Source organism: Callithrix jacchus, chromosome 10 (genome assembly GCF_049354715.1).
Source record: "Callithrix jacchus isolate 240 chromosome 10, calJac240_pri, whole genome shotgun sequence".
NCBI lineage: Eukaryota > Metazoa > Chordata > Mammalia > Primates > Cebidae > Callithrix > Callithrix jacchus.
The window spans coordinates 105,395,713-105,416,449 of NC_133511.1; the positions used below are offsets into that span (position 1 = coordinate 105,395,713).

The 20,737-nt window shown below is 38.4% G+C and overlaps 1 protein-coding gene across 43 annotated transcripts in view; it reads right to left on the reverse strand.

Moving 5' to 3' along the window:
• Positions 1-20,737, reverse strand: part of LRRC4C (leucine rich repeat containing 4C) — a 1,379,884-nt gene that overhangs the window by 122,437 nt on the left and 1,236,710 nt on the right. For 30 of the 43 annotated variants that reach the window (XM_035264275.3, XM_078340883.1, XM_035264270.3 and 27 more), the window contains one exon: positions 3,900-3,979. The exons of the other annotated variants lie outside the window; for them this stretch is intronic. The gene's annotated coding sequence lies outside the window, so the exon portion shown is untranslated. The remainder of the gene's footprint in view (positions 1-3,899; positions 3,980-20,737) is intronic. 43 annotated transcript variants of the gene reach the window in all.

Below are 20,737 nucleotides of genomic sequence, written 5' to 3' on the forward strand. Positions count from 1 at the left end.
CAGCACAAATGAGAAGGGATGTAAAGTCATCTGCAAACAGCCACAGCTAAAAAGAGTTTACAAAAAATTCAGTCTCAAAGACTTAATACTGTGCACTCTCTGTATTTTAACTAATTCAGATACATTAACAACAAACTCAGCCCAAATGGTACACTGCTTTGTTTAGGGGAACTCAAAAGGATCCAAAGTTTACACAGCAGCACAAATTTCACATTATTGGTGTTCTTAAGATAATATCTTCCAAGGGTAGGCAATAAAAGAGATGGAGTGGCCGGGCGCGGTGGCTCACTGTGGCTCATGCCTATAATCCCAGCACTTTGGGAGGCCAAGGCAGGTGGATCACGAGGTCAAGAGATCGAGACCATCCTGGTCAACAAGATGAAACCCCATCTCTACTAAAAATACAAAAATTAGCTGGGCATGATGGTGCACGCCTGTAGTCTCAGCTACTTGGGAGGCTGAGGCAGGAGAATTGCTTGAACCCAGAAGATGGAGGTTGCGGTGAGCTGAGATTGTGCCATTGCACTCCAGTCTGGGTAACAACAGCGAAACTCCGTCTCAAAAAAAGAGAAAGAGATGGAGTGGCATTTTCAAATCTTCTCTTGTGTCTTGAAGTCCATCTCAGCCACTACAATCAATATCCAGTAAAAACAAATATTCCACATGGCAATTCCTCAACCGAGCCCTGTTCTGGCCACCATTTCCTGACATGTTCTTAAATATCTGTAAATGTTGAGTTTATTTCACTTTCTGACTTTGGCCCCAAACTTGCTTTATGATTGGATAATGGCTAATCTTTTTTGGCTATCCTCACCTCTGTCTACTTTGATCCTCAGGCTGCATTGACTTTGGTGATACCAAATAATACCCCAGCCCCATTCTGCTTAGGCAACAGCACCATCCAGAGCAATCAGAAATCAGAGGAGGCTAGCACAATCATTTCTTTTTAAATGGCTAAGCACCAGCATATCGGAGGAAAGATATAAAAAGTTTCTTCTTTATGACCAGGCAATACTCCAGTGTAAAATTCATGGAAAACACTTATTTGAACAAGAAATGTAAATTCACCTATAATTTTTGTTATGCGTGAGTGTAAGAGTTACAAAGAAGGAACACCTAATGTATAAATGAGTTAGTATGGAAAAAGATTTTAAAGAGGATTTGGATTCTTTTCTCCCCTATCTTACTCATATACCTGCTGAAGAGCTGTATTTTATTTGTCAAGGGGATATGTTTATATAAAAGGCGATCTTTCCTCCTGCAGGTTCTAGAGAACTAGACCCAGTAGAAAAAAAAAAAACTCAAGAGTTGATAAATCAAGCAAAAAAGCTGCCTTAAAACAGTATCCCTTATCTTTAACAGTACTACACAAGACCTAGGGCTTAAGCTGAATTCCTAAAAATGACATCTACATTTCAGCATGGTACTACTTAAATTACTCCAAGCTATGTCTCCGCTTTTGGTCTCCTATTCCTACAACATGTCAAAGACTTGGTCTCAGTATTTTCTATCTCCATGTGCAAATAACCATGTTCTAAATCCTTACTCAAAGTCTTCCTCCTTTACAATGTCTTCCTAACTCCCCGGCAGAACTGATTTCAATTTCTTCCAGCTCTCTGAGCATGTTTTTGTCCACAACTAGTGTTGTGAAGTTCAAGCTGCCTTATCTCTGGTTATTTTTAATGTCCGTATCCTCCATTGGTAAATTGAGAGTACTTGGAACCTATCTTCTGTTTTGATCTTCATGTCCCTCAGAGTGCCTCGTCCACTACTTTGTAACCAGTCAGTCAGTAAATGTTTGCTAAATTGAACTTAAAATATAAAATGAGGGAGATGGCCTCTTCCTGCTCATATTTATATTAGGAAAGTAAAGGGTCCAAGCTAATGTAAACATGCAATATGTCAAGGAAAAAGATAGTTAAGACAACCAATCACATATCCAAGATTCTTAAGGCAGCATTTAGAGACCTCTATTAGATGAGGTCTTGTCAAGAGACAAGCAGCAACTCTTCTCCCTTGGTACTGCATAGACTCTCTCTTTCTCTCTGGATCCTGTTTATTCCTAATTCTATTAAATTTAAACTCCTACCTTGCTGCTGTCAGCCAGAAACCCCAGCCAAACAGTGAAAGCTGAATGCTTTCTCAACACTTAATAATAAACCCAGAAAGTGTAGAAAGCTTTTTTATGGTGTAGCAAGATGGGTGTTAGCGAGGCGAAATGGTACTGCCTTGGCATATAAACCCCAACAAATGTTTCTTCTTGAGAAGATACTCAGTTGACCCTTAATCTGAAGACATAAAACTTCCATACGCAAAGTGTTAAAGACCAGCGGCATCAGCATCATGTGGGCACTTTTAAGAAAAGCAGAATCTCAGAACTCCCAGACAATCTGCATCAGAACTGGATTTTAACATTATCTCCAAATGACTCCTATGTAGGTAACATTTTAAAGAAGCCTGGACACTGGATATTCTAGCATCAATATTTCATCTGCTTCCTTGCAGTCTCTTTGCTCTAAACCGTAACATTATTAAAAAAATAACTTGCTTCTCACACCCTCTCCTCTAACCCTCCATGATTTTCTCCATTTGTTTTAATATGTAATACAAAAAGACAAAATATTTCTCTAGTGTAGAGAATGCATACATTTCATTCACATACATTATATTATTAGATCCTTATGATATTCCTCTAATATCATCCTATGTAACTTGTTACATATCACTTATGTAAATAAATGTCTGAGAACCCCCTAGTCTAAAGGTTTGAAGATGCAGACGGCTTCTGTCTGTAGATAACCAACTCTCCAACCTCAGGATTAGAGAATTCTGATTGCATTATCTATGGAGCCAAGAACTTAAATGCCCAGTTCTGTCTTACTCTTGAATCTTTTGCCTTTTCACCTACCATAACCCAGTTTCTCCCACACAGACACTAAACATGCACACTGTTGATGAAAGCTTTTATAGTGGCCATTACGTAATGGATTTGCTGTCAGTTTGTCTAAAATGTGCCTGCTGAAGAAGTGAAAAAGAAAAATCTAATCCATGCTTATAAGTAATGGAGTTTTCAACTAACTAAAACCTACTTGGGCATTTCTCTCCTCTATAGCATGACTTTTTAATTGGCTTTAGTCATTTATGTAATCAGAATATTTTCAGCAATGGATAAAACACCATAGGTAATAATATTAAATATATATTATAGTTGCATTAAGAAAGCATTTATTTAGGATATTTATAGTATTAGAATTATAATATAGTAAATTGTCACATTTTCAAGATGTTTAGCCTAATTCTAGGCCACGTTCTGAAGTAAATACCTCTACACAATGCAAAATATTAACTAAAACTTAAGGCTTCATCAAAATGCTAAAACACTGTTGTTTAGGCATAAAATGCATTACTTTTATAAAAGCCTTTAGGTTGAATAATGGACCTATTGAATAATGGACAGGTGTCCACAATTTAAAAATCGTCTGGGTGTAGTGGCTTACACCTGTAATTTTAGTACTTTACAGAGGCTGAGGTGGAAGGATTGCTTGAGGCCAGGAGTTCTAAACCAGCCTACCAAATATATCAAGACCCCTATCTCTACAAAAAAAATTAAAAAATTAGCCAGGCCTGGTGGTGCACACTGTGGTCCCAGCTACCTGGGAGGCTGTGGTGGGAGGACTGCTTGAACCCTGGAGCTGGAGGCTGCAGTGAGCTATGATGGCACCACTGCACTTCAGCCTTGACAACACAGCAAGACTATGTCTCAGAATAAATAAATAACATAAATAAATAATAAGTAGAGTATTAGAACAAAAAATAAATCTATAAAAGATTATCTAAGCCGATCCCTCATTTCCATTTTTTATATTTGGAAGGAAAAGCCCAGAGGCCACACAACTTACCACAAGTTCCACTGTTGTCTGACACTGTCTAGCTGAGTAACTCTGGCCAGTCCCTTGTTTCTCACTCTCAGTTTCTTGATCTGCAAAATGAGGTGATTGAAACTAGATGATGTAAGAGTCCCACACAGCCTGAAAATGCCATTTTTCTACAAGACTGGAAACCACATCTTAGAACATTTCCTCTCCAGAAGCAACACACAGGAAGATGAAAAGATTTTTAAATGGCACTTGGCACCATTGATGTTCCAACTCATTGATACTATAATCTCAGCTTGATACTTTAGAACCACATAGATTGCTAGTATCCACCACAGACCAGCAAAGCAGAAGAGAAAGGCTGTTGGCATACTCTTTGCCTGAGAAATGTTGCAACTGAAAATCAGAGCAGAGACACAGTAAATCTTTTCCTCCTCTTCTGAAGATCTGGTGACTCCTGTCTCGGCCTTGCCTTAGGAATTTCTTCTGGAGAAATTTTTCACTGAGGACCTGGGAGTCCAGCCCTTGACTTAACCCCAGACAAGGATGCATTTCCTCCTGGAAGGCTCCCCGCCTGAACAAGTCATTCAAAATCATCCGTAAAAGGAACTCCAGGCTCCAGGGACTAGCACATTTAAGCATCTTTTAATCAGCTGTCTGGTCTTGTTTGGTCTTTTTTGAAGCCTTTTTTAAAATCATATTACAATTTTATTATGTTAATAAACAAAGAGTTGGTATGCATAATTTTAAAAGGCAAATTCAGCCTTTGAATGAAGACTGTGTCACGATCATGACTCATGCTTTAACTACGTTTACTTATCTTCCATTCTTCATTCTGGTATGGGACAATAGCTTCTAAGTGGCTTTGATTTATTTTTTAAATGAGTTTCATGTCCCGCCCCCCCCCCCGTTTTCCTTTTCATTATTACTGTTTTCTAGCAGAAAATCAGAAAGTTGGGGAATGTTTTAAGTTTGTAAAATCTGAGAGATCATCTGCACTGAAACCCAATTTCATTAAATGGTTTAGGAGATTTAAATGTAATAACTCAACAAGGCAGTACCCAGATACCATGTATGTAAAAGTGGGTGCTGCCAATGTCTCTAGTAATTAAGCCAATAATTAAACCAGAGTTTATTTTGGGAGGCCGAAGTGGGTGGATCACGAGGTCCACCTGGTAAACAGGCGGATCAAGACCATCCTGGTAAACAAGGTGAAACCTTGTCTCTACTAAAAATACAAAAATTAGCTGGGCATGGTGGTGCGCGCCTGTAGTCGCAGCTACTTGGGAGGCTGAGGCAGGAGAATTGCTTGAACCCAGGAAGCGGAGGTTGTGGTGAGCCGAGATTGCGCCATTGCACTCCAGTCTGGGTAACAAGAGCGAAACTCCGTCTCAAAAAAACAGAGTTTAATTGATTAGATTCACTTTTATGACATACGCAAGTGAATCCGAAACACTGGGTCCTATTAGCACTTAATATGTAAAGAAAGCTAGTATCTGTACCTAAATAATTGCAGACACAATGTGGTCAACAGAGAGTATACGAATTCTAGGAAAAAAAAATGTATTATCCAAAAAATAACAATTCTCTTATTAGTAGTAGCATCATATTATTGTCATCTATTAATGACAAGCCTAAACAACCCAAGCGTTCATCAGAGAAGCAATTCAATAGAATGTTTTCAGCATGCTCTTCTTTTTTTCTTTTTTTTTTTTTTTTTTTTTTTTTTTTTTTGAGACGGAGTTTCGCTCTTGTTACCCAGGCTGGAGTGCAATGGCGCAATCTCGGCTCACCGCAACCTCCGCCTCCTGGGCTCAGGCAATTCTCCTGCCTCAGCCTCCCGAGTAGCTGGGATTACAGGCATGCGCCACCATGCCCAGCTAATTTTTTGCATTTTTAGTAGAGACGGGGTTTCACCATGTTGACCTGGATGGTCTCAATCTCTTGACCTTGTGATCCACCCGTCTCGGCCTCCCAAAGTGAGCATGCTCTTCTTTTAACTAAAAAGAGAATATGAAATGAGAAGAGAAAAAGTAAGATTTTTTATTTCAGTCTGAATAAAATATATTCTTTGAAGCTCCTCATGGTGTGCACGACAAATAAACATACATTTCTTGCTTTCTGCAACAGAAGAACTGTATTATGTGTCTTGAAAATTAATTAATGTTGTCTTCAACATTTCTAGAAAATTAATATCAAATTCATTGGTATGTGGCTTCTGGAATAACAGGACCTCTGGTCCATTTCCTGTATAGTAATGTAACAACAAGAAGATACATTTTTAAGTTTTATGTGCTCAAATTGGTTTAGGAAGGTAAATTTCCATTCTATAATTAATGTATATCAACAATTTTTGAACAATTTTAGCAATGGAGCTCTTCTTTGAAAGAACAGCTTGGGCCCGACATAAGCTAAGGCACTTTAAATGTCTATCGTTGGCTAAGAATATACTTTATATTTTGTGGCATTCACCAAGTACCTTCATACAATTTGAAAGGTAGTTAGAAAACTATTCTTAAAATTCAAACATCTCATATTATTGACAAGAAAACTGAGTCTTCAAAAGAAGAACTGATATGTGTCACAACTAGTTAGTAGCAAAAATTAGAATTCATAACTTGTTCATTTATTCAACTGATGTTTATTGAGAGCTCTCCATGAACTCATTTTGTGCTAAGTTTCTTATGTATATCACATTTATTGTTTTTTAATTGATGATTTAAATTTTATTTAATTTGTTATCATTTAATCACTTCCTAGCCATACAAAGAAAACTTTTTTTTTTTTGAGATAGAGTCTCACTCTGTTGCCCAGGTTGGGGTGCAGTGGCATGACCTTGGCTCGCTGCAACCTCCTCCGCCTCACAGGTTCAAGTGATTCTCCTGCCTCAGCCTCCCAAGTAGCTGGGATTACAGGTGCCCATAACCATGCCCAGCTAATTTTTTTTTTTTTTTTGTATTTTTAGTAGAGATGGAGTTTCACCATGTTGGCCAGGCTGGTTTTGAACTCCTGACCTCAAGTGATCTGGCCACCTCGGCCTCCCAAAGTGCTAGAATTACAGGCGTGAGCCACCATACCTGACTGAAAACTTATGTCTGTTAACCAATCATCAAATCTGCATTCACCATGTCTCATGTGTAAAGAACTAAGAATATGTCAGAAAAAGGCAATAGTACCTAGAAGTTTATAATGTATTTAAATAGTGAAGATGCACGAACAAGAAATTTGCTTTAAAAAACCAGGATGGGCCAGGTGCGGTGGCTCAAGCCTATAATTCCAGCACTTTGGGAGGCGGAGGCGGGTGGATCACAGGGGCAAGAGATCGAGAACATCCTGTTCAACATAGTGATACCCTGTCTCTACTAAAAATACAAAAAATTATTAGCTGGGCATGGTGGCGTGCACCTGTAATCCCAGCTACTCGGGAGGCTGAGGCTGGAGAATTGCCTGAACCCAGGAGGTGGAGGTTGCGGTGAGCCGAGATCACGCCACTGCACTCCAGCCTGGGTAACAAGAGCGAAACTCCGCCTCAAAAATAAATAAATAAATAAATAAATAAATAAAAGTAAGGGCTAATAATACAGCAGTGAATAGGTTGGCCCCAGAAACTTATACCCCAAAATTTGGTCCTTTACATGCTGAACTAAAGAAGAAGCCTTATGGTCTCTCTGACAGTCCCCACCTCAGCTCCCAATCTGAGCTCTCAGTCTCTCAATCCTCTGTCTCCTATCTCTCCCAAAACACAGGATAAAGTTATTCTCAGAAGTTTCCTTATCTAAAGCCCAGATCCGCCAAAGAATTTTCATGAACTGAACTTCTATCATGGGAAGAAGGATAAGTCTGTCAACACACCTGGATAGACTTTTGCCATAAACCATTGTCTGCTCTGCAGCTCAGCGGACTTGGTCTCAGGCCATTGCATGCTCTTCAAGCCCACTGAATTTTCCTAATAATCATTTACTCCCCTCAAAGTCATCCACACTTCCTTACTCCTTCACTTTAGGTGGTAGAGTAATCGCTGTGGTTCTCTCCCATGCATGTTAATAAACTTGTATGCCTTCTAACTTATTAACCTGCCTTTTGAGAGTTGGTTTTCATCAGTGGGCTAAGGGGAAGTTTTCTTTTGGTCCTGAAGTATATGTTATGTAAAGAGAGATTCTTAAAAAGAGAGAGCTCATTGGGACTGACTTTAAGTATCTGAATAAGCTTCAATGAAGTGATAAAATTTGACCTTAAAGTACTTATTATTACTACTTTTATTGCACTAAAGACTTTGGCATATTCCATGGCATCTGGATTGCAAGAACTGTTTAAATAGACTTTTTCCAAATAATAGCTCATTAAAAAAACTAGGACAAAATGGCACTATAACATCAATAGGCTCCTAAAGAGTTATTCAGCAGTTGGGCAGTTCATTCTTCAGCTACTTCGTTTGTGACCTTTGTTGTAAAAATCCTGATCTTTTTCATCCATGAATTAGCCCAGTAAGCATTTCAAAATTGATGAAATCTTCATCAATCTTGGCCATTTTCTGAGACCAACTAGAAATTGTGTTCCATTTCATCTCATCCAATTTCCTGATGTAATTCTCACCCAAGTCAAAGTTACCTTTCCCTCCTCTAAAAAATGTAACTATCTTCATTTTATTTGAAAACTCTCTTAGTTTTTTACTCTATTATTTGCATATGTTACTATATTATTTATGAATAAATGCCATTTTTCTCATCTATATTAGAAGCCCAAGAAAATGAAAACCATGGCTTATACCTAATACAGTATTTTGCCAAAGAGGCACTTAATAAATAGTCACTGTTGTAATTGGCTTTTAATGGAAAAGCCCACACATGTTACAGAATCTATACTAATCAATGAGTAGGTGCCGACAGCCTACAACTTGTTGCTTTTGATGATTTATTGATATGACCCTCAAATCCTAGGATCTTACATGTGATGCATTTTAATGGTTTTCTAGTCTATATTATTCCATTTCAATCTATTTCATTTTGAAAAATTGCAGGTTCAGTGAATGGTAAAATTGATTTTATCATCATCTCTGGGTGCATGCATTCAATCATTATTGATTTATTCTAAGGATTATTTTATTTACTTATAGAATATAGATAACAATATTATCTCTTTCATAGTATTGCTTTTAGTATTAAATGAAATGCTACCACTAGCACTCTGCTTAGGGCTTAGTGTTCAATAAAGGCATACTATGTTTATAGATACTATTATTTTAATTATTTCCACCATTATATTAGTATTATAGATTCAACTTTAGATATTTGAAACTGTTAATTTACGTTACCATTCTTAGACACATGCTACATATTGTTAAAGTCCTAACTTGTTTTTTTGAGACTGAGTTTTTGCTCTTGTTGCCCAGGCTGGAGTGCAGTGGCATGATCTCGGCTCACTGCTACCTCCGCCTCCCAGGCTCAAGCAATTCTCCTGCTTCAGCCTCCTGAGTAGCTGGAACCACAGCTGCCCACCACCACACCCAGTTAATTTTTGTATTTTTAGTAGAGACGGGGTTTTGTCATGTTGGCCAGGCTGATCTCGAATTCCTGACCTCAGGTGATCCACTTGCTTTGGCCTCCTGAAGTGCTGGGATTACAGGTGTGAGCCACTGTTCTGGGCCCTAATGTCCTAACTTTTTATAAATTGTTAAAGGAAAAGAAAAAAGACAATAAATAGAATTGGTCATACTCCTTCTAGACATCAAATACGCAACATTATTTTGTTTTTGGTTAACTCTGCAGACTTTTGATTTAGTACTTCATCTCCGTAGTGATTAAGGAATGTGGAAAATAACATGGCAGTTCATTTAGATGCTTCTTTGAGGTGACATACATGACAGATTCATTCTTCTAACTTAACTGTGATGAAATTCATCTCATCTTCTATTAGCAGAAATATGAACAGAAGCATGTGATCTCTCCCATCTCTACTATTTGTACCAGAGAAGAAGATATTAACTGAAACTGAAATATATTTTCTGTTTTTTAAATAATTCTGATATGAGCCCTCAAATCATTGTATACCCACGAGGTTTTAAGTAAAACCATCATATTGGCTGGGTGCAGTGGCTCACGCCTGTAATCCCAGCACTTTGGGAGGCCGAGGCGGGTGGATCACGAGGTCAAGAGATCGAGACCATCCTGGTCAACATGGTGAAACCCCGTCTCTATAAAAATACAAAAAAAAAAAATTAGCTGGGCATGGTGGCATGTGCCTGTAATCCCAGCTACTCAGGAGGCTGAGGCAGGAGAATTGCCTGAAAGCAGGAGGCGGAGGTTGCAATGAGGCGAGATTGCGCCATTGCACTCCAGCCTGGGTAACAAGAGCGAAACTCCGTCTCAAAAAAAAAAAAAAATCATATCTTTATTTTCATCTTTCTTAGATTGTAAAAGTAGGTAGTTCTTTTATAATTTGCTACTAATACAATCTAAAAAATAAGCAATAGAAATAAAAGGTGTATGTGTGAGATCTATGTTCACATTTCTTCTAGTATTTATGCTCATAGGAAGAAACACGAATTTGTTTACTATTTCTTCCATTACTTATCAGAAATCTAAACATGATCAAACACACCAAGAAAAAAAAAAAAAGAAAGAGAAATAATACCAACTGCTTAGTGGGAAATAAAGTGAGGCTGGAAGTACGTATACTGACTGCACATCTACAAATGCCTGTAGGCCACCTGAAGCTAGGGAGTTTGGAAAACTTCCTCTCCTTAGTAGAACATGATTTTATGTCTCTTCTCTAAGGAGGTTTTATATATGCAGCTTAAAAACACATAAAGAAAAACTCCCATGTAGAGTAATGTTAACCTCATTTGTATGTAACCGTGAATCGAGGTATACCACTGTAGTAACTGCATACAGTAAAAGTCTTGTGACATGATTAGTTTTCTACACTTTCTCATCTCTGCCTTTCCATCCATCCCTGGCTAACGCAGTCTCATTCTTCTGGGTCAAGTTCCAGTGTCATTTCTTTTATAAAGCTTTTTTCAACATCTCAGTTCTCTCTTGTTGAGTTTTCCCAGCACTTTATTCATGTTCCTAAGATAGTACTAATAATAATGCATTGTATATTTCTCACTCTATAGACCAGGTTTTCAACTTCAGCACTGTTGACTTTTTGGGTTGGTTTTTTTTTTTAGACAGAGTTTCACTCTTGTTGCCCAGGCTGGAATGCAATGGCATGATCTCAGCTCACTGCAACCTCCGCCTTCCAGGTTCAAGTGATTCTCCTGCCTCAGCCTCCTGAGTACCTGAGACTACAGGCATGCACCACCACATCTGCCTAATTTTGTATTTTTAGTAGAGATGTGGTTTCTCCATGTTGGTCAGGCTGGTCTTGAACTCTCGACTTCAGGTGATCCACCTGCCTCAGCCTCCCAAAGTGCTGGGATTATAGGCATGAGCCACTGAGCCTGGCCTCTAATTTTTTTTTTTTTTTTGTATTGCTGCCTCGTGTGTTGTAGAAGGGTAGCATCCATGGTCCCTCTCCACTGGGTAACGGTAGCATCAGGGCAGGTGCAGTGGCTCATGCCTGTAATCCCAGTGCTTTGGGAGGCCAGGGAGGAAGTATCATTTGAGGACAAGAGTTTGAGATCAGCCTGGGAGACCACAGGCATGGGTGGTGTGACCTTGTAGTTCCAGCTACTTGGGATTTTGAAGCAGGAAGATCACCTGAGCCCAGGAGTTCGAGGCTGCTGTGAGCTAGGATCTTGCATGTACACTCTGGTCTAGGTGACAGGGTAAGACCCTGTCTCTAAAAATGAAAAAAGAGTAGCACCTCCCCTTCAATTGTGAGAATGAAAAAGGTTTGAGGTAATAGATTCCCAATTACTCTGATTTGCTCATTACATATTTTATGCATGTATCAAATATCATTTGTACCTCATAAATATGTACAATTATTACATATCAATAAAAAATATGTCTTTAGACATTGTCCTTTGAGGAATAGGTAAAACTGCTCCCTGTTGAAGATGACTGCTTCAGATCAGAGACTACACGGGCAGTGACTGCTTTTTTTCATTCTATATACTCAAGAGTATCAGGCCTGACACTGCTGTGACTAGAGTAACAGCAAGTAATTGTAATCTCTCGGCTGGAGGCCAGGCATGATGGCTCATGCCTATGATCCCAGTAATTGGGGAGGCTGAGGCAGGTGGATAACTTGAGGTCAAGAGTTCAATACCAGCCTGGCCAACATGGTAAAACTCCATCTCTACCAAATAATACAAAAATTAGGTAGGTGTGGTGGCAGGCACCTGTAATCTCAGCTACTCAGGGGTGTGAAGCAGGAGAATTGCTTGAACCTGGGAGGCAGAGGTTCCAGTCAGCCGAAGTCATGCCACTGTACTCCAGCCTGAGCAACAGAGCAAGACTCTGTCTCAATAAAATAAAAAATAAATAATAATCTCTTGGCTGAAGTTAAGTTAGTCTCATTTCTCAATAATAATATACAGAATTATAAAATTCACTATATTCATACTTCATTCAAATGTGAAACAAAGTGACTGTTAAAGATGGATTCAAAAGTAATAAGATCAAAAGTATTTGCATATCAGAATAAGAAAACTGTATTTTTGTATATTTAATAAAAATTACACACACTACATGTAACCATACAATATATTGCATATATGTACGTGTATATATATGCCCAAACAAAAAGAATAACCTTTACGGGGAATTGCATTCAGGAAACTATACAGAAGTTATCTGATATCTCTGAATACATCATACGTAATACTTAAATGCTCTGTTTCCTAAAAAAGGCTGGACTCTCACTTTTTTCCCTTCAATGATCCATTCATAAAGAAAGTGATGCTTATTTTAAAATTTCAAAATCAGGAGGGAGTTGATAAAATAGAAAGGCACAGACAGTATGCTACTACCTTTTGTTCTGATAAGATATTAATCGCTACCAAATTTAGTGCACAATAAAGTGTAAAAGAAAATAAAATTTCAGGACCCTCTAAATTTATTATGCCGAGGGGGAAGTTAAGCACTGGAGACCGTCACATTGCATGTTGGCAACTTCTGCTTCTTAGATTATAGGTTAACTCTTTTCTCCATTTTTGTTGTTCTATAAATGACTAGGAAAGAGCAGAGACCAGACCTCTCCCAATTCTAATCACTGGTTCCTTGTTAGAGATGAATTGCCTTCTTTATTATCTTGTACCTAACTCAGACCACATGGCACAAAAGACCCCATGACTATTACATCTTCAGTGTAGAGTATCAAATATAACTTTTGCAAAAGAAAAAGAACACCTCAACTAATCTGACCCTTGTCACTATGCATTAAGCTTTATAGAGAAAGAAACTGAAATTCTGTTAAGCTTCTCTATATAAACTTTGTCTATAGAAATGATCTCAAACTTCTATACTTCAGAACACTGACTTCTATTCCTTGGAATCTGTGCTTACTGGGCAGCGATCCTCAAACTCTGTGTTTGAATAAACTCTCCTTAAATTTAATTCTAGGACTTGCCTGGTGGCTCACACCTGTAATCCCAGCACTTTGGGAGGCTGAGTTGAGTAGGTCACTTGAGGTCAGGAGTTTGAGACCAGCCTGGCTGATGTGATGAAACCCCATCTCTACTAAAAATACAAAAATTAGCCCAGTGTGGTGGTGGGTGCTTGTAACCCCAACTACTTGGGAGGCTGAGGCAGGAGAATAGCTTGAACCCAGGAGACAGAGGTTGCAGTGAGCTAAGATTGCCCACTTTACTCCAGCCTGGGCGACAGAGTGATATTCTGTCTCATAATAATAATAATAATAATAATTCTGACCCTTTCAATTATTTTATGTTGACAAGTCATCTGATATTGCTTATTTCTATAGACTAGTTAGCCATTTATTTGAACTGAAGACCAGAACCACTGTGATTTTCATATGGACTTGTGATGAGACACTTTTTTTCACTGCCTACCTTTATCTATTTCCTGAGCTGTGGTTTTAATCGAAGTTATAAAAGTGAGATAGAATTGTCTTTTCATGTCCGTGAAAATCTGTTATTTTCAGTGGGATGCTGTAAGCAGTAGTAGTACATTTTGCAAGAAACAAATGTATAAACAAGCCCAGACCTTCCTAAGCAGTCAGAAAGGAGGTCAGTGAGAAACAGAGTGCATAATCTCTTACCCATTGCGAAGGACCATAATTTTACTGGTCACTTGCTATTGGTTGCCTCTTTAATTTTAGATACATTAATTATACTTCTCATTATAATACTATGAAATATGGATTATTCTTGCTTCTGTAAAAGGGAGGCAATTAAATATCAGGACAACAAATATACTGTGTGCTGTTTTTTATTTATGTATTTAATATTTTTTGAGACGGAGTCTTGCTCTGTCGCCTGGAATGCAGTCACACGATCTCAGCTCACTGCAACCTCTATCTCCCGAGTTCAAGCAATTCCCCTGCCTCAGCCTCCTGAGTAGCTGGGACTACAGGTGCACATCACCATGCCCAGTTAATTTTTTGTATTTTCTCAGAGACAGCGTTTCACTATGTTGGCTAGGATGGTCTCGATCTCCTGAACTCGTGATGCACCCACCTTGGCCTCTCAGAGTGCTGGGATTACAGGCATAAGCCACTGCACCTGGCCTGTGTGATATTATTTAATGGCTCAAGGTGTAAGGCAAAATTCACCCCTTCATTATTCAGTGATACAAACTGAAGGTACAAGGAGCACCTCCGAGTGTACAGAAGTTCCTTTTGTGTCCACTCCTCCTCTAAATAGCTACATGTAGAGTCAAACCTACAAACAGATATTTCCAAATATCCACATTTCGTTATCCTTTCCCCAGCCCCATGCCCCAAAGCCTGGCTCAAATAAAATAAAAATAATGAAAATGCAGAGCACTATGTATTAGTGGAACAGGTCAATTCAAAGGTCAGGGGCCCTGCATACCTGAGATAAGAAACCAAGGAAAAAACAGCACCTTCACCTAAACTAGCACCTTCACCTAGAACTAAAGGGTCTCCGTTTTGATTGCAGTTGAAAGAAACACCTTGGCTACAATAAGTCACTTTAATTGAAAGGAGTTTATGTCATTCTTTATACAAATTTCCGTTCTTAGGATGCATTGACAAAGAAGTCATTTCCTGGGATTCTCACTGCAGCATTCTGCGTTGTGACACAACAAGGAACACATGTTCATTAGGCTGCTACTTTTTGGGCACACCTTGGACTGCCTTCTTTGGAGTTCAGTGTTTGGAGGTCCATTTGGCATCTGGACACTGCTTTTAACCAGCTGCATAAATTTGCATTCTCCAAGCGTCAGTAAATTATTTAAACTTATATTCTATGCACTTACCTATTTATACATCTCTATTCTATTTCATGAAATCAGATGGCTTTGATGACAAGATTCAGGTGAAAACATTGTATAAACCACACAATATTATTCCTACTTAATGACAGTGGCAACATTACTGACAATGAATAGGCTGATCATCTCAAGTAGTGGTACACACACACACAGAGAAAACCCTAACACACATATGTATATACATATATACACATTCACCTAAGTCACACACACCATGAATATACATTTATACACACATATGATCATAACATACCCACCTAATATACACATAAACACACATATGCACAGCCCTAACATATATATGTGCATACGCATATACATACACACAAACACCCACCTAACATATACTCTCCCAATACACACACACAGAGTACTTGAAGGAACAGAGAGCTCTCAAGACAAATGGATCTTACCACATATTTTATGGTTCTGAGTCAGCACACAAAGACTCCATTTTATCTTGATAGCAATGTGAAAAGGTCAAGTATTGATTTAGGTTTTCAAGAGAAGGCAAAAAATGAAAAGTCCTTTCTGAAAATATTTGCTACACTTTACTTTCATTCATGGTTTCTGTGTGGAGCAGAGATGGCTTGAAACTCACAGGATGGCAAAGATTAAATAGCCTAGCTCATGAATGTGGCTGTAAGATTGATTTTACTTGTTCCCCTGACCTTTATTATATGAAGTAGAAAATTCCTGTATGGCTCCAATACAGAAAATAAGTGAAATGAATATAAAGCAATCAAAAGCTTTATGTAATCCATATATATGGCATATTTTATGTTTATTCACATAAACAATATGCTTTATAAAAGCACTTTCCTATAGACACATCACTGCAGAAAACATCTTTACTACTTTTTGAAAAACAGGAGACTTTTGCCTTATTTTCCCAAACCTAAAGTCTCTCTTATTACAAAATAAAATGTTTACAGATATAAAATTATGGTATCTGGGTGACATCTTAGAGATGTCTGAGACTGAAGAGAAAGAAACTTTGGATCAGAAGAATTTTCACCTAATCCTCCAATTGTGCCATTTGGCATTTCTACAGATGATAGCAATCCCTAAATATCTTTATAATAGCTGCAGAAACATTGTGCTTAATTCCAGAGTTATCATTCACCTAGGTATATACTTATGTTCAAATATCTAATGTCACATTCACCTAGGTATATACTTATGTTCAAACATCTAAGGTCACATTCACCTAGGTATATACTTATGTTCAAACATCTAAGGTCACCTAGGTATATACTTACGTTCAAACATCTAAGGTCACATTCACCTAGGTATATACTTATGTTCAAACATCTAAGGTCACATTCACCTAGGTATATACTTATGTTCAAACATCTAAGGTCACATTCACCTAGGTATATACTTATGTTCAAACATCTAAGGTCACATTCACCTAGGTATATACTTATGTTCAAACATCTAAGGTCACATTCACCTAGGTATATACTTATGTTCAAACATCTAAGGTCACATTCACCTAGGTATATACTTATGTTCAAACATCTAAGGTTACTTCTGGTCTAAGAAATGTAATAAGACTTGTAACAACAGTTTAACCCTTTGAAGTATGTTTGACTTTACAATGGCATATTTTCAAAAACATAATATGTACCAAGGTATCATCAAAAATGATCTCCTCTTGTTTGTTTGTTTACTTGCTGTTATGGGCTAACTACCAAGCAAAGAAGCAGGTTGGTATAAAAAACTGGTAGAAAAACAGATATAGCGGCTGGACACGGTGGCTCAAGCCTGTAATCCCAGCTCTTTGGGAGGCCAAGGCAGGCAGATCACGAGGTCAAGAGATGGAGACCATCCTGGCCAACATGACGAAACCCCCATCTCTACTAAAAAATACAAAAATTAGCTGGGTGTGGTGGCATGCACCTGTAGTCCCAGCTACTTGGGAGGCTGAGGCAGGAGAATTGCTTGAACCTGGCAAGACTCTGTCTCAAGAAAAAAAATATATATATATAGCTTGTTTTGAACGTCAGATATGACATTTTCTAGCTGAGAGACCTAAGACTTGTTACTCAATCTCGGTAAGTCCCAGCTATCTATGAAATAACTGTAACTACATCAAAAAATGCTTATGGTGACTAAATGAGATAATGTAAATGACTTTCTGTGTTGCACACTCACTTCTATTCAAAGGATCAGGGTGAACATTATTTGCTCCTAGTAGAAGTGATGGAAATACACAATTTATGGATTATTAAACTTAACCCTCCAGATGTACGGCAGCGCAAATGCTACACTTTACCTGGGGTCCAAATCCTGGCTTGATAGAAGCCACCTGAGGTACCCTGTGAAAGTCAAATAACCTTACTCTGTCTGTTTCTCTCAACAGTAAAATGGAACAACAGTGAGACATCTCGTTGTTTGAAGCATCACGTAAGTCAATACTTACAAAGGGCTTATACATTAATACTTTGAGGTACTGCTTACATTATGAAGAGTTTATTCACACCATATAATTTTTTATCATTAAAAACCATGCCTTTTTCTTCGACTCTATTACTGAAAGCAGATTGTCAAACAATCAGATGAATTCAATTTCTCTAGACCTTATATTTAAAATAGATAGTGAAAACAGCTATCTGGTCAGCAAGGCTACTTCTAGGTCCCAATCTTTTCTAACCTTTCCTGTAGCCTGTAGGTAACACTTGAATCCTGGTTGTGTCCCCAGACAGGTGTGGCAATGCCAATAAAGCTCCAAACTACCAGCAAATGCTGAGAACAAATAATTTTTCATATTTTGTCCTAACTGAATGATTAATAGGGCTGATAAAATACAATGTTAGTCATTCACACTTTAATTAAAATGAGTGCTGAAAAGTAGATTTAGATGGAAGAAAGAAAAGAGAGCATAAGGGAACTCAGGATCTGAATAAAGCATGGTGATGACATAGGTTGTGGAGGGAGCAGAATGGTAAAGCTGGACAGCAGAATTTCAGCCACCTGCTGCTCACTTGTATATTCTCTGCACATGGTCCATGTTTCATATTCACCAGGTTAATGAAGACAGAAGATCACAGATCAATGTTTCAAAATGTTATAGCTGTTATAATATATTATTTTTAGATCTAGCTATTCAACTCCTCTTTTTTCTGTTTTTTGTTTGTTTGTTTGTTTGTTTGTTGTTGTGTTTTGAGACAGAGTTTCACTCTTCTCACCCAGTCTAGAGTGCAGTGGTACAATCTCCACTCACTGCAACCTCTGCCTCCCTGGTTCAAGCAGTTCTTTTTCCCTAGCTGGGATTTCAGGCATGCACCACCACACTCAGCTAATTTTGTATTTTTAGTAGAGATGGGGTTTCTCCATGTTGTCCAGGCTTGTCTTGAAACTCCAACCTCAGGTGATCCACTCACCTAGGTCTCCCAGAGTGCTGTGATTACAGGCATTATCGACCACACCCAGTCAACTCCTCCTTTTTCAAAATATGATATACATAATAGAACTTCTAGAATTATATAGCATGTGTGTTTGTTCCTGTATGACATATGCATATTGATGGATATTTTTATCCATTATTCAACAAATTTATGAGTACCTATCATGTGCTTTCTTCCAGACACTGAGGATGTAACAGTAAATACAACAAACAAAATGTCTTGTCTCTTAGAGTACTAGATGAAGAGAGAGAGACAATAAAAAAAATGAGTAAGCTTTTTTTGTTTTCTGTCTTTTAGGGACAGGGTCTCACTCTGTCACCCAGGCTTCAATGGAGTGGTCCAAATATAGCTCACTGTTACCAGGAACTCCTGGGCTCAAGCAGTTGTCCCATCTCAGCCTCTCAAGTAGCTGAGACTATGGGCACAAACAGTCATGCCTCACTGTAACTTATTTATTTATTTTTATTGAGAAAGGGTTTCTATGTTGCTCAGGCTGACCTCAAACTCCTGGCCTCAAGCAATTCTCCCACCGTGGCCTCCCAAACTCTGGGATTACAGGTGTGAGTCTCCATACCCTGCCCTAAAAATGAATAAATTCTCTTGTATTTAAGATGATGATAAATGCTTTGGACCAGAGTCCTACTCAATCAGGGAGGTTGGATGAGAACTGTAAGGACAGGACTATACTCTTACACCTGTGGACAAGCAAGAACTCCCTGATAGGGTGACACCTGAGCCAAACCCTGAGGCGGTCTGGGATGTGCCATAAAACCACCTGCTCTAGAACATTTCAAGCAAAGGAAACAAGAAAAGCAAAATCACTGAGTGCGGAGCAAGCCTCACATGTTTGAGAAACACTAGAAATTTCCTGAAACTTTCATGATGATTCTAGCTATTGCTCCAAAGTGTCAACACAGCAAAGGTGATAAACACTCAAAGTTCTGATATATCTGTTACCCCTACTCAAGATACATGAAGCCTACCCAAACACTATTGATAATCTCTAAGAGAGCTGTTTTTAGAAAATTATGCAGAGTAATTTGTTTAGTCTAATAATGGCTAACCCGAACAGAGTTGAGGCAACAGGGGAGAAATACTCAATGCATCTGCTCTGAGGCTGTATAAGTGACTTCCTGCAGGCTACTTTGCCCCTCTGAAATTCAGCCTCCTGACTCACAAAATGGGAAGACTAGAATTCACCCCATGCATGTCACTGAGTAATGTTCTAGCCTTAGGATAAGAAGCACTTGATGATGAAGAATCACTTTCCACCCAAATATAAAATATTTTGATGTAAAACATCATTTGAATGAAGGCTATTTGTCTGCCAACTTCACTTATCTGGGAGGCAGCTAAGTCTTTAAAAAGAAGCCAAATATATCCTGCAGAAAACAAATTTGATACTGCATCAATGATATACCAACCCATGTTTTACTATTTCCAGCAAAGCTACAAGAATCTAACTCAGAGTCCACTTATTTATTCCTTAATCACCATTCTACTATTCTTAAATACAGAGTTTCCTATTATGATTGTCAGTCAACTTCACCTTTGAGATCTATAACCTTTTTAGTTGTGTTGGATTGCTTTGTATCCATTCACGCATTCTGCAGAGCAACATCTACCAACTGACTCTAGGGATTTGATAGCAAAGCTCTCCTGGTGTCTAGGGATGAGGGTAAATATTTGGCTAGGGTAGGGAACCACTCACTCTATTGTGGAAAGATCGTAGTTTGGGAGAATGCCATCATTCCATGTTCAAGAGCCAAGATCACCACCAAAAATTAGAGTCACATTGAATGGTACCTCATCTCAGAGTCTCCATTTTCTGTTCTTGAAACTGGAGGTAATAATGACAATCCTGCAGGGTTGTAGGGAGTGTTGGGAAGCATATATGTACAAATCTTGATAGAGTGCATGGCATAGCTCCCTTCAGTTCCTTCACTGCCCTATAAATGGCTTAAACCTAGGACTCTGGCTTCAGCAAACCTCAGCATATTCAGCATATAGCTGTGCCCAGAAAAGAACAGACACTCTTAAGTGTCTTGTTGTATTCCATTGTACAATTCCATTGTTGTATTCCATT